Raw genomic sequence first — 12,443 nt, forward strand, 5'->3', positions numbered from 1 at the left:
AGATGTATTGTTTGAACACAGGAGTCCTAATCACAAAAAACATACATGTAAAGAGTTTTGTCTTTCATAAGCATCGTCTTGGCTGAATAGAAGGCTGTGGAACAAGGGGAATAGGATGCATAATGGAAAGCACGCCCACAAACAGGCGAATGTATTAGAATTCTCTTGCACTGTATAGAAAACAGATCAAAGGAGAATTTCAGGTGATTAATAAGGTAACATTTTTGTGACTTAGGGAAAGCAGTGATTTACTCTATTTTAATGGACCATGTGAGAATTACTCTTTATTCTGATGATATTACACTTATTAAATTTTCCCAAAAGTTACAAGCTACATCCTACTTTATAGCTTTACCAGATTTGTCTCATGATAACATGTCGTTGCTATAAATACTTTGTAAAAATATTGAGATGAATTTAAAAAATTACAACCATGTTCTGAAGGAGATTGACTATTAATAAAAAGTGAAAAGTTGAAGAAGTTCCTGTACGGATGAATAACAGATTTCTAATACGTAACACAAAGTACGTTTATATATGTCCATGATAAAATCACACATTCATTTGTTAGTAGTTGAATATTTTGAAAACACCTACGTGAAATGTAGATAAAAGTCATCTGTATTCTCTTCATCTCAAAACTTATTACAGCTCTTATTATGCTTAGAGGATATAAATGGGTTCATAGTATATAACCTGCTTTATAAGCTATTTTTATTCCACTCAGGATCTTCATATATGTGAATACATTTATAAGTATGATATAATTCTAAATGGCTGCTTAATGTCGTACTTTAAATATTCACAAATCTCTACTACATAAAGTATGTATTGTTTTTTCAATTTCTATTTGTTAAATACAGAACTGCAGTAAATATCCTTGTAAGTACATTGATATACAAATTCCTATTTATCTTTAGAATGAGATCCTAATAACAGAAGACCTGGCCATGCATTGGCATGATGAATGTTTCCAGTAAGGGTGTCACCTTCCTATTCAGAGTGCAGGGTGCTTCAGTTCTCCTGCCAACGTTAGGCACTTTCAAAGAGTCTATCTAGTTCAGTGCTGTCACATTTGGATAATAAGCTTTACTGAAACTGTATATACATGTGTTTCTGTGTGTGTATGTGAACATGTGTGTATATATATATATATGCATATGGCTATGCATGCAAGTGTACTGCTTGTTTACATATGTGTTTATGTGTGTGTGTGTGTATACACGTCTTAGTTTTCCCTATTTTCATTCTCCTGTCCTTCCCCATTATTGGCAAAATTAAGGCTTACCTAGGTGTCTAGAAAGTTGAAAGGTTGTTATAAATTTCCAGCTTCTGCTTTCATAAATATATTTTAAAAGGCCAGTTACAGTTGTTTAATTAAATCATTACCTCTTCTTACCTGATACCATTTCCATAAATGAGCATTCTCAGTTTTTCCTTCTCATTTTCAATTCCATCTTTCCAGGAGGGCTAGAAACATTGGGCTGAAAGAAGCACAAGCGGGAATCAAGATTGCCGGGAGAAATATCAATAACCTCAGATATGCAGGGAGAAGGCAATGGCACCCCACTCCAGTACTCCTGCCTAGGAAATCCCATGGGCGGAGGAGCCTGGTAGGCTGCAGTCCATGGGGTCGCGAAGAGTGGGACACGACTGAGCGACTTCACTTTGACTTTTCAGTTTTCACTTTCCTGCATTGGAGAAGGAAATGGCAACCCACTCCAGTGTTCTTGCCTGGAGAATCCCAGGGACGGGGGAGCCTGGTAGGCTACCGTCTATGGGGTTGCACAGAGTCGAACACGACTGAAGTGACTTAGTAGCAGCAGATATGCAGATGACACCACCCTTATGGCAGAAAGTGAAGAGGAACTAAAAAGCCTCTTGATGAAAGTGAAAGTGGAGAGTGAAAAAGTTGGCTTGAAGCTCAACATTCAGAAAATGAAGATCATGGCATCTGGTCCCATCACTTCATGGCAAATAGATGGGGAAACAGTGGAAACAGTGTCAGACTTTATTTTTGGGGGCTCCAAAACCACTGCAGATGGTGACTGCAGCCATGAAACTAAAAGACGCTTACTCCTTGGAAGGAAAGTTATGACCAACCTAGATAGCATATTGAAAAGCAGAGACATTACTTTGCCAACAAAGGTCCATCTAGTCAAGGCTATGGTTTTTCAAGTGGTCATGTATGGATGTGAGAGTTGGACTGTGAAGAAAGCTGAGTGCCGAAGAATTGATGCTTTTGAACTGTGGTGTTGGAGAAGACTCTTGAGAGTCCCTTGGACTGCAAGGAGATCCAACCAGTCCATCCTAAAGGAGATCAGTCCTGGGTGTTCATTGGAAGGACTGATGTTGAAGCTGAAACTCCAATACTTTGGCCACCTCATGGGAAGAGTTGACTCATTGGAAAAGACTCTGATGCTGGGAGGGATTGGGGGCAGGAGGAGAAGGGGACGACAGAGGATGAGATGGCTGGATGGCATCCCTGACTCGATGGACATGAGTTTGGATGAACTCCGGGAGTTGGTGATGGACAGGGAGGCCTGCCGTGCTGCAATTCATGGGGTCGGACACGACTGAGTGACTGAAATCAACTGAAGAAGGCTAGAAAGATCAGGCTCCCTTGTGGCTCAGCTAGTAAAGAGTCTGCCTGCAATATGGGAGACCTGGGTTCGATATCTGGGTTGGGAAGATCCCCTGGAGAAGGGCAAGGCTACCCACTCCATTTTTCTGGCCTGGAGAATTCGGGGCACAAAGAGTCAGACACAACTGAGTGACTGTCACTTCACTTTCAGAAAGACCAGGAGGAGTGATGGCTGTAATGTTGCCTCACCAGGACCAACCCCACAGACATTCTCCTGTGAGTGTGCCCCATGGGTCTCTTATGATGCCCAGGGCTGAGGGCAAGTTCCCACGCTCTAGCTTTTTGTTAGTCATGATGCTGTTGACCTAGGGGTTTGGTGCTCAGGTGTGTGGGGAGTGTGCACACACATATCTGTCTGTGTGTGCATATGCATGTGAGTGCCTGCAATGTTACAATGTGCCTGAACCATACTTGTGCCCAGCCACAACCAGAGCAGACTCTGGGGGCACAGAACAATTGTCTCCTCATGAGGGCGGGGCCTTCCTCCATTGCTGCTCTCCCTGCAAGTGAAGTGAAGTTGCTCAGTCATGTCTGACTCATTGCGACCCCATGGACTGTAGCCTACCAGGTTCCACCATCCATGGGATTTTCCAGGCAAGGATACTGGAGTGGGTTGCCATTTCCTTCTCCAGGAGATCTTCCCAACCCAGGGATTGAACCCTGGTCTCCTGCATTGTAGGCAGACGCTTTACTGTCAGAGCCACCAGGGAAGTCTTGCTCTCCCCACAGGCTTGGGCTGAATTCATATTCAGGCATGCATGTGTGCTCTCATTTCAGTCGTGTTCATCTCTTTGCAACCCTATGGACTGTAGCCCACAGGCTCCCTGTCCATGGGATTCTCCAGGCAAGAATACTGGAGTGGGTTTCCATGCCCTCCTCCAGGGGATCTTCCCCACCTAGGGATCGAACCTGCATCTCTTATATTTTCTGAATTGGCAGACAGGTTCTTTACCACTAGGGCCACCCAGGAAGCCCAAATTCATATTCATAAGGAGACAGTAATTTAGCTCTGGGCCCGTCCAATCTGAGGCTGGAGGGCTACAGATCTTATTCTACTGAATTCCTGACTCTTCTCCTTCATCAGCCATAGGAAATGTAGGATTGTCTTCATGCCATTTTAGCGAGCTCCAGCACATTCAGGAGAACTAGGTGATGGACTCATTCTGGACTTTATTTTTATAATTATCCAAACACAGGACTGAGGGTCTTTAGGTATTTTTCCCCATGAAGACATTTACAAGCCTCTATTTGTATTCACATCTCACTTTGATCTTTTCTTCCCTCTTGTGAATTCCAAAGGCTTCCTTCCCTACCACTTTACACAACCACAGATGTCTGTAGAAATGAGTGTTTTGTGTACAGCAGAACACTGTTGCTTTTACATGAGACGGGGCTCCATGTGTCTCACGCTGACCCTGACTTCCCAGCTTATAATCACTGTCCACGTGGACAGGTCACCCGGGAGCCAAGTCCAGTCGTGGTAGCTGGTCAGCTGCCAATTCTGACTGTGTTGTGAGCACATCGTTAGGAAAGGTCTCCTTGCATTACTCAGGAGCACAGACAAAGAGACTGATTTTCATGGAGTGTCAGTCTGACCACATCACTCTCCATCTCAAATACCTCAGTGACATTGTAGCGCCCAGACCAGATTGCAGACCAAAGCCCAGTGGGATGAGGAAACGTGTATCTGTGTCCTTTCTCCCCTTCCATGCCTCTTCACTTATCCTCATTTTAACAAGTCTCGCCGTTCATTGAGATCCCTTGCCTTTGTGCCTTTATCCACTCAACAGTGCTTTTCTCCTGGAAAGGCCATTCTCCCACTTCGTACTCTGATCTCCATTCCACACTTTCGAAGGATATTGCAGAGGCCTCTCCCATCAGAGACCTCCTGCGAGTCTCAGCATCAGGGTGCCACCCCTCCCCAGGGAGAACCAGCATCTTTCTCCTCTTTAATGCAGGTAAAGACTTTAGAAGCACACTTAAAAAAAAATTGGAATATAGTTGCTTTACAATGCTGTGTTACTTTCTGCTGTACAGCAAAGAGAATCAGCTATATGTATACATAATCCCCTCTCTCTTGGACTTCCTTCCCATTGATGTCACCACAGAGCTCTGCACTGAGCTGTCTGTGCTGTACAGTAGGTTCTTATTAGTATCTATTTTATACATGCTGCTGCTGCTAGCTTGCTTCAGTCGCGTCTGACTCTGCGACCCCATAGACGGCAGCCCACCAGGGTCCTCTGTCCCTGGGATTCTCCAGGCAAGAACACTGGAGTGGGTCGCCATTTCTGTCTCCCAGTTTTATACATAGTAGTGTGCACATGGCGGTTTTGCTCAGCTGGTGAACTGTGCAGTGAAGTGGAGTAGCGAGAAGCTTTGGGATGTATTTGACTCAGCCTGGCTATCCTGGGGGCTTTATAATGAATTTGCGCTACAGAAATCTTCCCTAAATTCACTCCTTTCCATGAAAATTGGGATAATAACTACTGTGGCAGGTACTGCTGGTTGGTTGGTCCAACCCTGTTTAGGACTGTAGATGCTGGAGAACTAAAAAAAAAAAAAAAAAAACCCTTGATTTTTCAGACTAATGGAAGCAAAGATACTAGACGCACTATCTCTTCTGTTCATCAGACTTACTTGGAATGTTGGATTCGCTGTTGGATCATAGAAGACAGAGGCGGTAAAAGACAGCCATTCTGTGATGTGCTCTTGGAGCGGCCAACCACATCATGGGTTCTTGAACCAGCTGTGATGTCCTGAAGCTGCAGGTAAAATGTATGTGTTATCAAGGTAGTCAACCTTGAAACCTCAGCCTAGCACGACTTCTCTTCAGCGCTTTTGACAATCAGTAGCCTGTAATATGGAGAAAGCAATGGCATCGCACTCCAGTACTCTTGCCTGGAAAATCCCATGGATGGAGGAGCCTGGTAGGCTGCAGTCCATGGGGTCTCGAAGAGTCGGACACGACTGAGCGACTTCACTTTGACTTTTCACTTTCTTGCATTGGAGAAGGAAATGGCAACCCACTCCAGTGTTCTTGCGTAGAGAATCCCAGGGATTGGGGAGCCTGGTGGGCTGCCATCTATGGGGTCGCACAGAGTCAGACACGACTGAAGCGACTTAGCAGCAGCAGCAGCAGCCTGTAATAAATCTCTTTGCTTAAATAAACTAAAATTTATTTCAGCCTGTGTGATTGAAAGCAGAGTTATACAATTTTCCAGAATCCTTGTGGCAATTAAATTAAACAACACCTTCACTTACAGACAATAGGCCTCCCAGCTGGCACTAGTGGTAAAGAACCTACCCGTGAATGCAGGAGACATGAGACGTGGGTCCAATCCCTTGGTTGGGAAGATCCTTTGCAAGAGGGCATGGCAGCCCACTCCAGTATATTCTTGCCTGGAGAATTCCATGGACAGAGAAGCCTGGCGGGCTACAATCCAAAAGGTCTCACAGAGTCGGACAGAACTGAAGTGACTTAGCACACACTACCTACAGTAAGCACTTGCATAGAGAGAAATTATTACCTTATTTTCCAATTAAAAAACAATCTTTGTTAATCTCATGTTTCTTAACTGCGAGATACTCTGACACAAGCTCAGTTGAGGATGAGACCCAGGGTTGATACATCTATCCATTGTTCTGAATACTCAGCACAATGTATTTCTATGTGGCTGATACCCACGAACGCATTTTGAATGGAGAGAAGTAAAGAGTAAAAAGGAATGTTTTCCATGTCACCAATACATTTTAAACTAATTAAACTGTCAACGAGCCATTATACATTTTGCCGTTTTATAAGGCAAGAACAGAAAATTTTGTAGTATTCTCTTAACCTCAATGACCAAGTAAAAAGCTGAAAACGTGATGTTCACAGCTCGGTTTTAATTTACTCACTGGATCCCTTTTCCACTGATGGTACATTTCAATGACAAAGGGAAATAAATACAACCCTTGTTTGGCCTTGTTTTTAGGAGAAGTGCTCTGAAGTCCTGTCCTACCACACTTCACGTGAAACGCCAGAGAATATTTCTATACAGTCAGTGAGAGCTTAATTTAAATATGCTAAGAAGAAGACAGGAGACCCATCAGTGGCCCCACGAGTGACCAGGGCACACGGTCCTCGTGCACAGAGATCCCCAAGTCTCATTTGCTAATTGTCTTTGCCTCCTCAAAGGCGTAGCTAATTGTCCTTGCCTCCTCAAGGGCGTAGCTGACCTGCTTATGTATAGATCCAGTAAAATCTGGTGGAAAACAAGCCCGATTCCTATTAGTTTCTTAGGCTTTGAAAAGCATTATTTATTGCTTTTATGGGAATGTGCTTCTCTTTCCTCAGACTGAGCCTTAGCATTGTGCTTCTGGAATGATAATAATCTATTTCTTTCCTCACACTCCTGGGCCCGCAGTGACCCCGTCTGACCCAATTGAAATTGATTTTGTTGTTGAACTCCTCGCTGGTGCAAATTAATCTTAGATCCATACGAGATCAGGGAAGCAAGGCAGAGAGTACAAAGACCTCAAGTACTGGGGAAAAATTAGTTCTGGGGAAGGTATTTTAAGTTTGGCAAGATAAATGATCACAAGGACTTGCTTTGATAGAACATCTGTAGGAAGGGGAGAACAGACTGACAGGGCCTCTCAGAGAAAGGCTGTAATTTAATAGCCTAATTTCCTGCCCGGTCCTGCAAAAATATCTGCCTACTCCTGACAGTTGACGAAAATCACCAAGGGTGATTTGGTCCCTAGTGAGCAAACAAGCTGGGACCTATCTTCCCCCCAGACTCTCGAGGCAACAGGCGAGCAGGCGAGGTTTCTGCCTCCTCATTATCCAATAAAAATGCGAAGGTTTTGTGAGGCTTGTCCCTGACCCCCAAATGGGACAGACAAAGCCTGTCTGCCATGAGACACCTATCTTCATCCTCCTTCTGATGGAGGAAAGTGATGTTGTTTGGGAGAGCTTCCATAACTTACCATTTCCCCTGATAAACAAACACAGCTGTGTTTCCTAACAGTTGAAACAGGAACCCCTCTCTTTAAAGGGGTCCCCTCGCCTAAAGCTAAGTTCTGCCCTCTTTGTAAATCTTCCCCACAGCGACTGAAATAGCTCTGGTACACATTTCCTGATTCTTATAAAGAGACTGTTCTAATTAGTTCTCTAACACACTGACCTAATTTCCAGTATTTTCAGGTTTCCCTCTGAACAGTACCCTCTTTGACTGGCCTTGGAGAAATCTGATACATGGGGTCCTGCTGCCTGTACTGGATTATGAACACCCCCTAACTCCTGACTCTTGGCTCAGAATACCATGACCAGAGGGACAGACACATGTGTGTGTTCACGGCACTTACTGGCTTCTTAGCCGAAATGTCATGTTCAAAGGAATGAATTCTGCAGTCACTGTTTCACCAGAATGGAAATCAGGTCTCCACTGCTCCCCTAATCATCCCAAAATAACATCTTCACAAAGATGCTGGAATCCCCTTTTACTTTCGATCTAACAACTTTTACGTAAATAAATTTTCAGAAACCTTTGAGTACACTAATGCTATGTTATAAATAAAATGTCATAATGCTGGAATTTTCTTAGTGCTTTTAAACTTATTTGTTTCATAATAAAGTTTAGCTGGCAAATATCAGTGTTTTAAAGCTTATCTTTTTACAATTAATAAATTTAATTTAGCTGAAGCAAAATAATATAATGTTTTTTTAAATGTTTAATGTAATCTGAACCAAAGAATTTTCATTTGGTATGTGTGTGTATACCTATGTATGCTTAATATGTATATATATTGTTTAACACAGTTGCAATCATAGTGGTAAATCTTCTCTTTTCATAACAGAATATGTTATAAGAAAATATGCTACAATTTATATTCTTCTATATGGATTCTATAATCATAATTTTTAGTGTGCTATAATATTCCATATATTATTATTATTTATAGTATTGGAGGAACATATCTATTGTATTTATGTTTTTATTAAGTGATTAGTTTTGAATAAATTCTAGGAGTTCAATTTATGGATTGTAAATGTGTACAAAAGTAGAATATTCTTGCTAATAGTTGACTTTTTTCTTTTACAAAAGGGTTGCATCAATTCTCAAGGCCACCTGTTTATGCAGGCGTGTGTGCATACATGACCAAATTGCATGCATTTGTATTGATCCTAAAAATAAGGATGTGCAGTACCTTCCAGATTTCTTATACTTGAAAGCTCCACAGAGTATTTCAGAGGATTATTGCCCTACTCAATCTTCCACCAGTGAAAAGATCATTTAAATGGAAAAGCTCATTGTAGTTGGGGAAGATCTGGCATAAACCCTACAATTCATGGCTGGGCAATTCTATGATGTTCTTATTCAAAAAGATGATGTCTTTGTAAAGCCAAATATGACTTCTGACTCTAATGGACTTAAGTGTATTTATTTATGCTTTTAAATAGGTTGCATATTAAGCTTATCTTAAGGGTATTTTAGAAGAATGAAATGAAACAGGTGAAGTTAGAAGACATATTAGAATTCCTAGGAAATGGATAGAGTATAAAAATGAAGCTATGACAAAACTATTTGAAGAAGGAAAGTACGTGGCAGGCTCTTGGATTTAATCATTAGAAGATTAAAGTATTCTATTTATAGAAAGGCCTTTCTGCCTGCGAAGTAGTTGCCACCGGATTAAATGCCAAATGGACCTGCTTGATTTCAGAGGATTCCATTCACTTAAAACTGAAAGTTATTTCAAGACAGCTAAAGAATTAAGATCCTTTTTTAATTTAAGAGCAATAGCACAACTTGAACAATGCCCCACCCCCACCCCCCTCCACCCATGGATGAACATTTGTGAGCGCTCCATTGCCTGAAGATGTCAGTTACAGGGGCTGCAATGCTCAGTCTTGAGGCTACTCCACTATTTTTCTAAAATGAATCTGAAACCCAAGGCTACATTTTCTTGCCCTGAAGGTGTATGTAAACAATGCTTCTGTATTGGATTTTCCTCTAGAAAATTCTGGTGAGAAATACTAAGCATATTATTAGAATTGCTCCTAAAGATCTAAGGTACTTGCTGAGAGTAGGAGTGCAAATGCTAAGACCAACTCATTTATGTGTCTTTCGGCTTTTGTTTCTTAGCAGACAAAAAAAGTCAAAGCATTCTCAATGTTAATCTGTTAATCCAAGGATGCATTTCACCTGCATCGGGAAAGATGAGTTCTGCCTTAAGCATGAGGTGACTCTCACAAATCCAGACTATCTCATGATAAGCTTAGGATGCATGAGCAGTTACTCTCTGGTTACTAACTGATACAAAATGCTAGGAATCAATGACATGTAACATTTACTGATTTAACCAGGCAAAGCGGGTTATGTTCACTTGAAAGTGAAAGTGTTAGTCTCTCAGTCCTTTCCAACTCTTTGCAGCTCCATGGACTGTAGCCTGCAAGGCTCCTCTGTCCACAGAGTTCTCCAGGTAAGAATACTAGACAGGGTAGTTGTTCCCTCCTCCAGGGGGTCTTTCTAACCCAAAAGTCGAACCCAAGTATCTTGCATTGCACGTAGATTCTTTACCAGCTGAGCCACCAGGGAAGCCCGATTTTCACTTAGTCAGGGACTAATCCTTCAGAGATAATCGATACTGTAATTACAATATATAAAGAAACAACAAGGAAAAGGAAGTCACAATAACTTATTGTAAATGATGTCTTTCTGGTGTCTCTGGAACATTTCCCAAAACAATTACAGCTCATTTCTCTACATTGTGCTTCACTCTGCAAATTCAGCATATAAATCAAATTGATTACCTAATTGGATTTGGATTCTTTCAAAAATTGTTAAATGTGTACTTTCTTCTTCTCACATCATGTTTGGGAGTCATGATACATGAGAAAATGGCTGGATGCATAATTAAGGCTCAAGAATAAAGTATTTCTTGCTGTTGTTTAGTCTCTAAATTGTGGCCGACACTTTTGCAACCCCGTGGACTGTGGCCTGCCAGGCTCCTCAGTGCATGGGATTCCCAGGCAAGAATACTACCATTTCCTCCCCCAGGGGATCTTCCCAGCCTAGGGATTGAACCTGAATCTCCTGCACTGCAGGAAATTTCTTCACCACTGAGCCACCAGGGAAGCCCCAAAATAGAGTCTATGTTACCTTTAACCTTGCAAGTAGAAAGATTAAGGTGCAGAGTCTGTTTAACCTTGATTTTAAGACCAAATGATTAAAGCACCTGCTAACAACAAAAAATACTTCCCTGGTGGCTCAGAGGTTAAAGCGTCTGCCTGCAATGCAGGAGACCTGGGTTCGATCCCTGGGTCAGGGATATCCCCTGGAGAAGGAAATGGCAACCCACTCTAGTATTCTTGCCTGGAGAATCCCATGGATGGAGGAGCCTGGTGGGCTACAGTCCACGGGTTGCAAAGAGTCAGACACGACTGAGTGACTTCACTTCAACAACAAGAAATGTCATTGTAATCATAATAAAAGGTATGCCCAACTAAACTCACGTGAATTTAAAAGTTACCTCTATATTACAATGTTGTCAGCTAATATCATATCCTTTAAAAGTTTTTTTTTATATGTGAGAATTGACCAGAAAATAATTTTATAGGTATTGATCAATAATATACTTGAAAAAAAATTTTAAATAGTAATATACTTTGTTATGTTACTCTGTTTCTCTGCCACTGATTTTCTGGTTTACTTTGAAGAACATCCACTCATAGTGAAAGAACATCTACTATCTGTTTGTTCATTCAGGTCCATAGTGAATCAGTGAATCACATGGCATAGATAGACAAAGTGCTTTGGGGACCGTTTGGGGCATTAATGCCTCCTGGAATTTCTGTCCTTTAATCCGTGTGGAATATACAGAACACACAGCCATTTAGAACACGTTCTCTTACAAGTTTAGCTCAGTGTTGCTCATCTGGGAACATGGGAAAGATGATGACCATGGGCCTTCTTCCAGGATGTGATTCCATGATTTAAGAAGACAAGGGAACGCAAGGGAAGGGAATCAAAGAATTAACTTAGAAAGGCATCACTTACCCTGACACAAAGGGCAGAGAGGACTGGGGTGCTGGGAGCAGCAGCGATCCGTCCCCGGCTCATATCACATGATCCACCGCCCCCCGCCCCAATGTTACTACAGCCCCCGGCGGTCCACCACAGGACACAGGCCTTTCTGTCTTCCACTTGGATCTTTCTGGCGAAGCTACAGGCCTTGTCTCAGCATCCTTACCCCTGATGTGCGGCTAATACTGTGCTGATCTCAGAGGATGGCTGCGAAAAGGTAGCGAGACTCTTCACAGAAGATGCTGACCTCAGTGTCTGCCCTACTGTGAGAAGCCAGCTACTATTATTATCACCACCACTGGCTGTCACTGACAAATTGCGTGCGTGCTAAGTCACTTCAGTTTTGTTCAACTCTGTGCAGCCCCATGGACTATATACTCCATGCGATTCTCTAGGCAAGGACACTGGAGCGGGTTGCCATGCCCTTCTCCAGGGGCTCTTCTCCACCCAGAGATATACTTCTGTATCTTCTGTACCTTCTGATTGACTTCCCATGACTCCTGCATCTCTGGCATTGCAGGCAGATTCTTTACCTTTGAGCCACCCGGGAAGCCCAGACAATGCTTCTGCCCTCCCCCAAATCCGTATGCTAAAGCCCTAATGCACAAGTGATGATATTAGGAGTTGGGGTCCACGGGGGTCTATGGGAGGTCCCTAGGGCATGAGAACAGAGCCCCCATGATGGGACCAGTCCCCTTATAAGAAGACATGAAAGACAGAAAAACAGACAG

Source organism: Oryx dammah, unplaced genomic scaffold (assembly GCF_014754425.2).
Source record: "Oryx dammah isolate SB20612 unplaced genomic scaffold, SCBI_Odam_1.1 HiC_scaffold_25, whole genome shotgun sequence".
NCBI lineage: Eukaryota > Metazoa > Chordata > Mammalia > Artiodactyla > Bovidae > Oryx > Oryx dammah.